Raw genomic sequence first — 12722 nt, forward strand, 5'->3', positions numbered from 1 at the left:
TAAAAAGGGAGGGGAGAGCGCTGTTTTTCCAGCCCTGGCTCCAGCAGACCTCAGCAAGCAGCACAAACCTCCTGAGCTCCCATCCTGCGGGACCCGGGAGCCTCCCGTGCTGCTCTCTGCGGTTACCACAGATTTGCTGCTTATCCCAAACGCGAGGAGCTTAAACAGCAGCTAGAGCCACTGCCGTGAATTATTCAGCTAGTCACAGAGTGAAGCTAAAGGCTCGACTAACTTTTTAATCAAACAGACTCGCTTTAAAATATTGATCACAGCAGATGTTACACCTCGCTGAATACCAAACCGGGATTTGGAAAATCCGCCCAGGGATTTTTTTTGTGCCAGAGCTCCTGAAACTGCACTGGTGGCAGGTTTGGGCAGAGCGCTCCCACCTCAGCGAGACTGGGGCAAGGATGCGTCTGGAAAAACAGGACACAGCTCCGCACTGAAGGCAGGGGAGACCTGGCATCGCGCCAGGTCAGGCAGAACACGGGAAAATATTCCAAAAAGATAAGAAAGACACAGAACTTCAGTGTCTTTGTGTAGATTTGTGGAACAGAAGACAGATGTCTCATTTCCCTGGCAGTGGTCACAAGTGACATACTGTCACCTTGGATATCACACACGTGACAAGTCCTGCAGCGGGGGAAAGAAGCAGAAAGGCTGGGAGAGGGAACAGAAGAGCACTAAGAGGCTATGAGCTCCAGGAAGGAGGAATTTAGAGATGCCAGGTGTTAATTCCTCTGCCAGTGACTCACTGTGTAACCAGGGCTACGTCACTTATCGACGTGCGGCACTGGAATGAGGAGAGCGCTCAAGAGCTCGCGCTGTTCTGGCGTTAGTCAACAGCAACCACAGGGCTGGTGGCTCCTGTGCAACAAACAGAGGCAGGGGAATTTCCAAGCATTTCTGTTTCCAGCACTGATGCTCCCAACACGACAAGATCCAAAGGCCCCTGCCAGCCTTGCTGGGATGTGTTACCTGAAACAGAACTGGGTGAATGAAAATTAGTTTGGGGATGTGTTACCTGAAACAGAACTGGGTGAATGAAAATTAGTTTGAGGAAGCAATGTATCTGATAAAGACTGATGTTTTGGCAGAGCCTGTGCCAACAGGAACATCTGATCCAGATTGGCATTTGCCTTTACATTCAATCCACCCTGACCCAAAGCTCTTCAGGAGGGAACTTTGTTGCTTATCAATTCCTGGCCTGAAGGCAAAGGTTCTCCCTTGCTCTGGGTTCAACATAACCCTAGATACTTGCTTGCTGACAGACTTTAAATCTGGTTGTGCTAACAAGGCCAAGGAAAACAGGGCCTGAGCCATGCAGGACCACACCGGTACAGCAAGGGTTTTCTTGCAAGAGGTTTGCCCAGTCTGAAAGCTGTTGCCCATCTGAGGAATATCAGAGACCACCAAAGTGTACTTTGCAGAAAGCAGATGCGGCTAGTTCGTGCTCCTGCAAGGCTGTGCAGCAGAGCAGCTTGCAGAGCTCTCCCTGGCGCAGGGACTGCACCTTCCAGCGCAGGGAAGGTCAGGAGGCAGCTCGCCAGGGCAGGCGGAAAAGCGGCTTTCTCTGCTTGTTCAAACAGAGCTGCTTTTCCTGCGGGCCCCGCGGGGTTCCTTCCCTCTTGCTCGTTTTCCCTGTCTTAATTAAGCTGCACACGCTGGGGCCACCACTGACCCAGTTCCCAGAGGCCCCTGCCCCCTTCGCTGGTGCTGCGGGGCAGGAGGACGCGGGCGGAGGGGACATCCCTTCCTCCGAGGCACAAAAGGAAGCTGCTCCTCACTCGCACTCGGCAGGGTGCTGGGGATGGTTCATCACTCTCCCTGCCTGCACCACAGGCAGATCCACCCGTGTGTGGAATGGAGAGCAGCGTCCAATGCCAGCCCCCACCCTAAAAACAGGCTTTTGCCGTGTTTAAAAATATGAAAGAAAAAGTAGATGATGTTTCTGCAGCCTGATGGTATTCCTGAACATTGTCCTTTCATTGCGAACCATCTCTCACCTGATGATTTATACGTGCATTGCAATTGCTCTACCGCAGCAGCAGTTTTGTCCTGTGCTCGTACAGATTCTCGCACATGATGTCCCTGGTACAGCACTTGGATTCCTTCACGTTCCAGCCAAAAGGAAACTCAGACCTATCAGTGCAGGACAAAAAGCCTGGTCCTGGTTTAAAGTGTCTGATTTTCCTCTCTGCTGTGACAGCCAGGTCTGTAAAAGCACAGAAGGAAAGCAGCCAACCAAGCGATCTGATTTCTCGGAGTTGATTTCCACAGATAGGCGAGGGCCACCTGAGAGCGGCTGCCAGCTCATTCGAACCCTTCGCAGAGGCTCTCGCAGGAGATGCTCTGCTTGCCATGTTGCCAACACCACCAATTCACACGAGCTTTACGGAGCAGGATGCAAAACAACAGAAATGGCAACGTTTGCCCAAAGCAAGGCAAAAGTGGTATCTCCACTAGCATGTTTGCTGCTGCGAATTAGACTAACCTGAAAATCCATCGCAGCAGAAGAGTCTGATCCATGTTGACATTGGCCTGCAGCGTTCCAGCCTCCTGCCCACGCAAGGGCCCTCGCTTGCAGGCTTTGCTGCCAAGGGGTCCTACACAGGACCTGTCTGGCTGAGGAGACAGGAGCATAAGGGAAGACCCATTTGCACAGGGCAGCTTTGTACCCAGCTCAAATATCAGCAGGGAAGCAGAAAAACCCCCAGAAACCACCTTTTCAAAGAAGTATCAGGATAAATAAGCTTCATACAACTAACAAAGCTGACAGAAGCTACAAAACTCTGAAACTGGGAAACTCAGAAAGCAGCTAAGGCCTTTGGGGAGAGAAGCTGATGATTAGGGCTTGGCTCTTCCGCTCTAACCACAGGGAGCATTTGTACAAATCAAAACTGAGCGCCAGCTCTCATCCCCCCACCCCTTGGAAGCCAAGTTGTGAACCTGTATTTAGATCAAAACCTTCCACCCCTTTCCTCCTATCCCACCAGCCCGTTTCTGGGGATATCCCCCTTCACAAACTGATGCTTCAGCATCCTCTGAACGAGACTCTTTCATCTTCAGCAGTATCTCTGTTCAAACGCAAGCCCTGCATTGCTTTTCACTGCTCTCGGGCACAAACTCTGGCTAAGCAGCAGCATTTGCCCTGCCTGAACCGGGGGAAGCAGCAAAGGAGCAGAGGGCCAGCGTGAGCCCGGAGGCACCCAGCAGCCCCCTGCTCCTCATGGCTATTCAGAGCTAATTCTGCCTTTCAGACGCATGTGCCTCAGTGGGCAGGCAGAATAGGGGCAAGCTGGCCGCGCGCCAAGGCCAAAGAGGCTGCTGGCGTTTTGTGCTCGTGCTGCTTCTCTGCTTCTGCGGTTTGCTGAGCGTTTTCCCATCCCACATCCTCCCCTCTGGCGGCAGATGGGAAAAAAGCCTCCAGCTCCAGCGAGGCCGGGAGCCTGCGCACGAGCGCTGTGCAGCCTTTCCTCGGAGAGACGTTTATTTCTGCTTCGTTCGCTGGTTTTTAATGCTTTCCCCATGCCCAGCCAGCAGGAAGGAGCAAGCGTGCCAGCCCTTCGCCCCATCCCAGGCCCTGCGGATGCTCGGCCTGTAGCCCTGCCCCAGCCAGTCGGAATCTCCCCATTCCCACTGCAGCCAGAGCCGAGCAGAGAGCAGAAACAGGGATCTGAGCCGACTGCTGCAGGCCCTGTTTGCACAGCACTGAGCATTTACTCACCCATACGAGCAGCTGCACGGGGTCAGAACAACCTGTCTCCCCCTGTGCTTGCCTCCAACAGCCACCAGTAGCAGCTGCCCAGGAAGGAGTAGAAGACAGGCTGAATACAAAGGGATATTGCCCAAAAATGCTCTCATGCCTCTGGTTATTTCACCCTAGGGATTTCCTGGTAGGTGCTACCTGTGCCTCAATCAATATCTCCTTTATGAATTTTATCCCCTCTCTTTCGAACCCGTGTAAACCTCCAGCACCCCCCTCCCCGTGGCACCACACAGGTCCCCCCTTCTCGTGGCTCCCAGCCTGCCACCAGCTCGCGTGCTCCGAGTCCCTCGTTCTTGCATTGGAGGTGGCAGCAAGCAGCCAGTCCTCGTCTACCTTCTCTGGGGCTTTTATGGATCCCCATGGATCTTCCCCTTAACCACTTCTCCTGCAGGCTGAGGATCCGCCTGCCGCCGCTCTCAGCAGGAGGAGGCACCGCGGGTCCCTCGTGCCAACATCCCAACACGGGGCCCTGCATCCGCCAGGGCAGCCACAGCAGGAGCTCCTGCACGAGGGCTCCTGCTGCCCCGTGCAAATTCTGCACCTAAAACCAACATAAAAAGCAATTCACACAGGCAGATAACAAAGGCTTAGTGCTGGGGAAAAGAAAAATAAATCTCATGCGTGAAAATATCTAAATGCAGGATTTTGCAGAGGATTTTTTTTTTCTTTTACAAACTCAAAAAAAAACATTGTAAAAACCAGAGGAGCTGGCCAATTTACTTTCACACCTGCTTGTGCTTTCTTAAAGTGTCTGTCCACCCGCTTATCTCAGGCACTGTGTGCAGAGAGCTGTAATTAAAAGCGTTGGGGGGGTCAGGAAAGGGAGGACAACTAAGCGCTAAATATTAAAAAAAGGCTTATTTGGGAAAAGATCCAGGTGGATTTTTCTTTTATCAAAGTCAGTAAATGAAGAATGCATCTGCAGGGAACCCAGCTCTGAACTTCGATTCTTTCCTTTGCATTGTGCTTGGAGATCTCAGTGGAAGTGAAAAGACTTTTAGCATTCCTTCCCCCTTGCACACATCTGCCAGTTTATAGCATGCAGAAAGATGCGACAAAAGCTGATACCGAGCAAGATTCAGAGATTTTCATGTCGTATTTGCCATGTGATGACATCAGACTACGGGGCCATGTGAGCTGAGATTATGTGTTGCTGTAGCAGAGAAGGGCTTGAAAACAAGCAGCCCAAACTCCGCCTGCCAACAAAGCCCAAACCCACCAGCTATTCCCCAAGCCGCACGACCCTCTCCCACGTTAAACCAAAAGCAGCCCCTCACATTTCACATTCCTCCCAAACTAGCTGCACTCCCATGCTCTCACCCACTGCCCCACAGACACCTGCTGCCTTCTGGAGCCCTCGTGCCCTGCATCCTCCCCAGAAACGCTCCTCTTGCGGCACGCGCGGCGCCGGGAACAGCTTCCTCGCCTGCACTCGGCATCACCCGTGGCTCCCGTCATTGCCACTTGGATCTCTTCTATCCTCAAACACCAGCAACAAGGGACATGTACAATGCACCCCGGGACTTACCCAACAAGTCTTCCTTCACCCCAAGAACCCGTGGCCAAACTAGAAAATACAATTTTTTTGTTTGTCTTTAGCATAGACCTTTTTTTTTTTTTTTTTTTTCCTCAGGAACCTGCAGGGCTTCAAGAGATGTTTTAGTACTCGAGAAGAAACAAGCACACACATCCAGAGAGCCCAGAAACCTATTCAAACCCCTCAAAGCCAAGCCTCCCGGTCCCTACTAGATCATCCTGCCCTAAATAAGTTAATCACATTAGCTAATGTATTCTCTGCATAAGGAGGTGGGACTGCAGGTCCCCATTTTGTGCTTTCTTTAGTCACAAGGAAATGTTTGAAACTTGACATTCACTAGAACCCAGACCTCTTTGGTTATTTTTCACAAGCAGCTATTCATAAGATTAAGATGAAAAAGTTAACATCGCCTCTTTTCTTTCTTGACTGATAAAGCTAAGAAGCTAGGAGGAACATTTAGTACAGGCTATTGTACAATGATTTTCCTAAAAAAGACAGTGAAAAATGGATGTTCTCCTTCCATGCAGCATAGGACCTACTTAGGATTTATGGTGGTACCCTGCTGCATCTCAGGATAAATGAACCCAGCACAGCTAAAGAAAAACCCATCTATTTATTTACTGAATTGTCAGCTGAGCTGGCTTATCTGGAGACAGTGAGTGCAAGTGGGGCCATGGATAAGCTGCAGCATGAGGCTCGGGGTGACACTTGTCCCCCCAGGCCTGGGCAGGACAGGCTCAGCTGGGACCCTCTGCAATAGCTACTCACCTGGGCCATGAATTTGACTCTAAATCTTCCCCAGATGCTAGGAAGAAAAGCAAAACAAATGTAATGCAAATCCTAGCAGGATATAGACACTGCTTAAAACACTGAAGGGTGTTTTTAAATTTTAGGGCATGCTTAAATATTAAATTCTAAATATACACACATTGTCCACAACTGTGGAACAGCATGAAGTAACAGCGCGGATGCAACTCAAACCTGTAACAGCAGCTCTAGTATTTAACCTTTTTCTTCAACTGAAATAATTTACATGGGAAAACATGGTCATATTAGTTTCTAAAATGAAAGCAGAAGCTGTCATGGGCACAGGAAGGCATTGATCAGACAAGTGATCCTTTTCAGGCAAAGCCAAGTTACAGGGTTTTCTACATCTTGCAGTTTATCAAATGCTGAAATAAATAGATTTTACTTTGTTTTATTTGTAACAAGACACACTATTTTTTCCCTCTCTCTAGAAATTAAACTCCTTTGCTGCTTCAACACACTACAGCTATACCCCAGTTTGAATTACAGGACTCTACAAAAACTTAATTTACCTTCTTACTAAAGAACACTATTCTTTTCAATACCCAGGCTCCTTTCAAATCCGTGATAAATGATGCCATAAATTACAAGATGAAGAAAAATGTTGTAAACAACAAGATAAAAAATTATGCATGTAGAGAAAATAGTTTTTTTTTCCTCCCTGTTATTACAGTGTTTTATACAAACAGGCTGTAAAACTCCATCAAGGCACTTCCATGCAATTTAAATTTCATTACTAAAGTATATATTATATTTTCTTACAGTAACTGTAGGAGGGAACATATTAAAGGCCTCCCAGGGACTTGTGGAATGCCAAAGGGTAGAAAAAAGTTGCTCTAAAACAATTTTGCAGATGAAACATTTCTAGACAGCATGTTCAGATGAGTGGGGTTTAGGAACATTTTTCTGAACAGTAGGGACAACTGTGTAAAAATAAATAAATGAGTTGCTCTGTTATTCTTATACCTGAGGGTACAGTTTTCTGTTGATAGGAATCACATTTGGCCACCGTGCGAGTTACAGCAGCGACACAAGCAGATGATGCTGAATTTGGGGGAGGAGAGGTCAGCAGCCCCCACCTGCTCCCAGCACAGCGACCTGGGAAGCAACGGGAAGGGACAGGAGATGCAAACTGCTCTTAGCACCTTTTGCAACCACCTTTTTCTCCAGGCGATTTTCCCACTCCTGCTGCAGCGTTTCCGCAGCAATGTGAATTGCTGACTAACCAGACACTTCCATTTCCCCTCTGAAGATTTCCAAGAATATCGCACCTATAAATATCCTGCTGTAAAAAAGTGACAGCGAATACTCAAAGCAAAAGTCTGCCCTGAACTGTTGGTGTTAAGGGCCTGACCCACAGCTGCTGGAAAACAGATTCACTCCCAAATGAGACCTTCCTCTGCAAGTGCTTTTTTTTTTTTTTTAGGAAAAATATGTCTCTTCTATCTGCTAGGAATACAAAATCCTTCCAAATATGAACGGAGACTAGGCCAGCATAACCATTGCAGCAATCTCATGAGCCTGCAGATGGTTTGCAACCCTTTGCAAGAGATGCATAGCAGCTGTCTGTCTTCATTAGCAGGGCACTAAGTTCTCCAGCTGGATTTGGGAGAAGGGCTGGGGGATAAGGCAGTGCCTGCAGTTGTGCAGCACAAAGTAAGTGCACGCACCCATAGCTGCTAAAGGAGGGCAGAGGTGGGCCTTAGTGTTGCTTCTCTTACCAAGAAATGGTATCCAGAAGAGGTGCTGCTTCCCAAGGGCCAGGCTCCATCCTGGACGCGTGTGCAAGCATTCCAGGGATGCTAACAGCCTTGCCTGTGCCTTGGGCCGAATATTTGGCTGGAAAACTGCCAGGAACAGGTTTTGTAACACAAGGGCCAACCCAAAGACTCAGGCTGAACAAAGGGACCCAAGCACTGCTGGTAAACAGGCGCAAAAAAAAAAATAAAGGTGGAACAGAAACAAAAGAGTCTACAACTGCAGGACATCTGTTTAAAAACCTTGGCCCAGAAGGTGCTTTAGGAAGAAGAAACCCTCTACTTTTGAAAATAATAAAGAAATAAATAAAGGATCTGTAAATCTCTTATAGCCATCATAAAACCCAAGCTTTGCTTCATTGCTATGATAGCACCTATCCAGCTAATCAACACAGCAGAGGTGTCAGATAATTTAATACACCCTGAGCCAAAATGGAGGCAGAAGAAACAGAGCCCTGAAGAGAACCAACAGCAACAAGTAAATGGACTGTGTTATCCCATAAGCTAATGCAGCTGCTTAACAGATGGGTCTAAGGAGAATACAATAATCAACATGTGGTCAAAAAGATGACTGGGTGTTCAGGAATAAAAATGCTAAGTCTTCACTGTGTATGAAAATACACATCTATTAAAAGCAGCACAGATTATTTTACGGGCTGATGCTATTTTCCTCTCAAGGCCTCATGGCACCACGAGCAAGTGCTGTTTGAGAAAAGCAAACATTTGCTTAAACATACCAGCCTAGTGAGTGACTCCAAATTTGGAGTTTGCAAAGTTAAACGAGCACATACAGGCCTGCACATTTCCTGGTAACTGATGGAAGTGACAGCTTCATCTTTGTCCTCAGCATCCTGCTCAGCCATGTCAAAGCAGCAGCAGCGACGTTCTGGCCACGCTGGGATTTTCTTTGTCTGCCTCGGAGCTGCTATGGAGCTCTCTGCGGATGCACAATCCAAACAATCTGTAAATCAGCTTTTGTCTGGATCATACCTGCCTTCATCCCTCAAAGCACCAGCAGCCAAACTCAGGCACTGACCTGGGCCTACAAAATGAGGCAAGCTGGGGTCAAGAAGGGTCAAAAGCCCTTTGACTTTTATCGAACGGCTGCATCGAGAGATTTTTCAAGTGGGGAGATTGTACATCCATGAGTGGTATAGAGCTTATTTTGTGCTTCCCAGGAGACACAATTCATTACCTGGCTGCAATACAGCCAGACTATGAGGTCTGCTGCAGCCCAGATCTTTCTAATAGTTCATGAGAATTATCTAGCTACAACCAGCTGTGTTAAGGGTGCTGGGAGGAGGGAGCAGCAGCAAAGCAGAGTATCCCATTTAACAAAGGAAATGGGGTGGTACCACAAAATGTGTAGGAAAAGCTGCAGGAAATCATTCCTTAAGTATTTCCACAGCCCATTAGAGGTTCCACACATTTGCCCCTAGACTACTTAAGCAAGAGTAACTGTAGCCCTTGGGCCCCACACTCAGTACTCCGTGCATAGGGCCAGGCCTCCCCAGCCCTGCTTGAGAGCTGCCAGGTGGTCCTGCTCCTCAGGAGCTTAATGAGGCTGCAGGAGAACTGGTTTTAAACCCCTCTCCTAATGGACGTACCTGCTGCGCAGCTTCCCAACAGCAGTACCGAGGAATGACTACAGCCATCATTAGCCCTGTGGTTTAATCTGAGCCTGCTGTTTTAGACACTGCAGGTTAACATATATCTGAATTCTTCATGCCAGCTTGAACTGAAGGCACCATTTACTTCGTTAGCATTGCTAGCAGGATGCCCAAACGCTACCAGAGTAGGGCCTGCACAAGACATCTGCCAAGGCCTTTCTGCCCGTGCCCCACACAGATGCTGCTGGCCAGAACAGCAGGCAGAGCTGCTCCCTCCTTGCAGCACTTGGCTCTGCTCAAGCCCTCCATGCTAATGCACATGACCCGCAGGACAGGGAGATTCTGTTCCCACTGACACCAGATGGGTATGCTCTGGAGAGCTGCTGGAGACAGAGCTGCATCCAGAAGCCTGCAGAATCCCAACAAGCACTTGCACCAGGACAGTCACTTCTGGGGGCTGACCCATTTGCCCATGCAATGAGAACGCACAGCAGCCTCAACAGCAGCTGCTGTTCTTAGACAGCTGTCACCTTTCCCTAGGGCTCCTGCAGGAAGGATTTGCAGAGCCAGCGACTTCCCTGGGAAGGCACCAAACCCACATTACCAGAGATCCTCAGTGAATGGCTGCCCCACATCAGCTGCTCCAGGAGCTAAGGGGAAATTAAGGGACAGCCCTTGCCATGAGAGAGGCAAAGCCCAAACAGTCTTTCCCTTTGGCCCAAAAGGCAGACCTGTTCCAATACAGCAGAGAGGGCCCTAGTGCCATCAGCTGGAGCAGACCAGAAGCCACAAGCCATAGTTACTTTATCATGGGTCATACAAAGATGAGCTACAGTGCTGTAACACCACGTCCCTCCTACCTTCTTTTAAGCTAGGCACAGAGAGCAGCTCCATGAACATGGTCACTATAAAGCACTGCTGCCATCGGACTCCAGAAGTAAGATTTGGATGTTTAGAAATTGACTGTTTGAAGAAAGAGAACTGCATCCACAAGCCAAGTTCACCCACTGTTCAGATTTTATTAAAGAATACAGAAACCCAGACTGGGAAAACCCACCACCGCATCCATGAGATCCCTTCCCTGTATTACAGGCCAACAGTGACAAATGAACAAAGCTCAACACAAGGCCAGCCTCCCATACCAGGCAATTTCTTTCTGAGGAGGCTTCTGTACTCTGAATGCTCACAGCAAGATAACATTAACTACCAGATGGTAAATGCAGCTCTTGCAGGCCAAAGCACCTGCTTATACTAAACTCGCAGCAAGTCCCAGAATCCATTACAATTAAATGCCTCAAACTGAGGAAGTAAAGAAAACCCCACACACCACTTGCACCTTCATGTGCAAGTTGGTAGGGAGTGATAAATTGCTGTCCTGCCAACTACAGGGCAATGTTGATGTAGCTTGGAGAAGAGGTGACAAGAGCAATGGAAAGGGGCTTCATTAGCAGGAGCTTCCCACTAACACACTGAGTTCACAGCAGGTCCTAGGACAGCTTCTGATAATCTCAATCTGTCAAAAAAAAAAAAAAGTCAACATTTTGTCAGTTCACTGTCTCAAACAGCCCAATTATAAAGCTTCCAAAAATCCCCAAACTTAGATGCTTAAGAGCTGTTCTGCAGGCACCTGGGCACTCCTTCATTGACACTCTCCAAAATTAACTTACTTACAACTGTATTTTGGGACTTTCTAGAATACTTTATTAAAAAGTACACAGATCATTCATGCATTTTTTTTAATCGAAGTGGGCCACACAAAAGGGTCCCATTTATGTTCTTTACAAATATGAGCTACTACAGAGACTTCAGCCTCAAAGCTACAGCTTCTGACTAGGTATTTGATGTGCAGCTAGACAAGGCTCCAACTGACTGAAGCCAGTAACAGTAGCTGGAAATACAATGACTCAGCTCTGCTTATGCCACTTGAAGTGTCTGAGCTCTCAACCATTTCCGTTACCTGACATATCCTGAAAGCACAAATTCTTCCACTTTTGATCCCCAAATCTTTTATGCATATCAGGGTTACACAATCACTGTTACTTGGATATGTGCAGTGAGCACCCTCCAGCGCTGCCTGCCTTCAAAGGAGGCAGCACATATGCAATTTCCCTCAACATACACGTGCAAGAGCACATAGTCTTAATACACAACCACATTAGGGGCTGAGATTAAGCATCTCATGGAAGCAGGCGGTCTGGCTAAACAGGTTATCAGATTGATAGTGCTGATTTAAGTAGGTACAATGTCACCACATACCACAAAATAAGTTGCTCTCTTTGTGATTGTGATTTTTATTCTGTGAATTTTTGTGATTTCTGAAAGATCTTCATGCTCATAACTACTCATAAGGCATTAACCCCTAGGAAAGATGATAAAGGGACACCAGTACTCCAAGTTTTGTATACACCTAAGCAAGTCTAAGACTACCCCTGGCTCCAGGCTGCCATCTGCTTGTAATGGTGGTCCCTGTTCATTACTATCACCTGGCATCTTAAGAGACCAAGGAATACAAACAACAGAAGGCTTGGAGGGCCCCTGCTGCAATAGTTTTGTATAATATTTAGGCTAATACTTAAGTCTACACAATCAAGGATCGAGTGAGAACCACCTGACAAAGCATTTCAAACACCACCTTAAAACACAATAAACAAAGTGTGAGTAAACAAGAAAATAGATTATAGACTTACCTGTCCTCTTTGGCAGCAGCTGAAGGGTGGTGGAGCTGCCTCCCTTCCACTGTTACAACCTTCACAGCAAGTCTCCTCTGGGCCTGAGACTGGTCTCTCTGCTCAAGCCTAAAACTCAAGGCAAAGGGAACACTCAGCACCAAATCCAGGGAGGGACATGGGACACGGCAGCCCTCCCCTGCTGGTGCATCAGACACGATCTGGCTAGTGATGAGGAATCAACACTATCGCTCTGATGGGGAAAAAAGTCTGGTCATCACATACACCAGCAAGCCACCACTAGTTTACATGGCTGCACATCCATCGTGCCCACAACACAATCTTAATTCTGTATGCAGCAAATACACCTGGACCAAGTGAACTCATGCAGAACAGGTGGCCAAATCAACATGCACATGAGAACAAAAAACTGCAAACCAAAAGAAAAAATAGGCCATCTGGGGCAGAACATGAGACTACTGAGACCACAAGCAAAGAAGAAACATTGAGCAATGTCAACGAAGGTGCTCTTACAGCCCAGCTTTTTACAGCCATGCTAGGTTTGTGCCTTGTGCA

General features: G+C 47.9%; 1 non-coding gene across 1 annotated transcript; it reads right to left on the reverse strand.

Moving 5' to 3' along the window:
* Window positions 1-12347: 12347 nt before the first annotated feature.
* On the reverse strand, window positions 12348-12437 carry LOC148596172 (small nucleolar SNORD12/SNORD106). The gene has a single exon (XR_015913634.1). It is a non-coding gene; the product is annotated as a small nucleolar SNORD12/SNORD106 (small nucleolar RNA).
* Window positions 12438-12722: the final 285 nt, after the last annotated feature.

The sequence above is a fragment of the Tinamus guttatus genome, unplaced genomic scaffold (genome assembly GCF_059628265.1).
Source record: "Tinamus guttatus ecotype Peru unplaced genomic scaffold, ASM5962826v1 Tinamus_guttatus_pri_ptg000027l, whole genome shotgun sequence".
Taxonomy (NCBI): Eukaryota; Metazoa; Chordata; class Aves; order Tinamiformes; family Tinamidae; genus Tinamus; species Tinamus guttatus.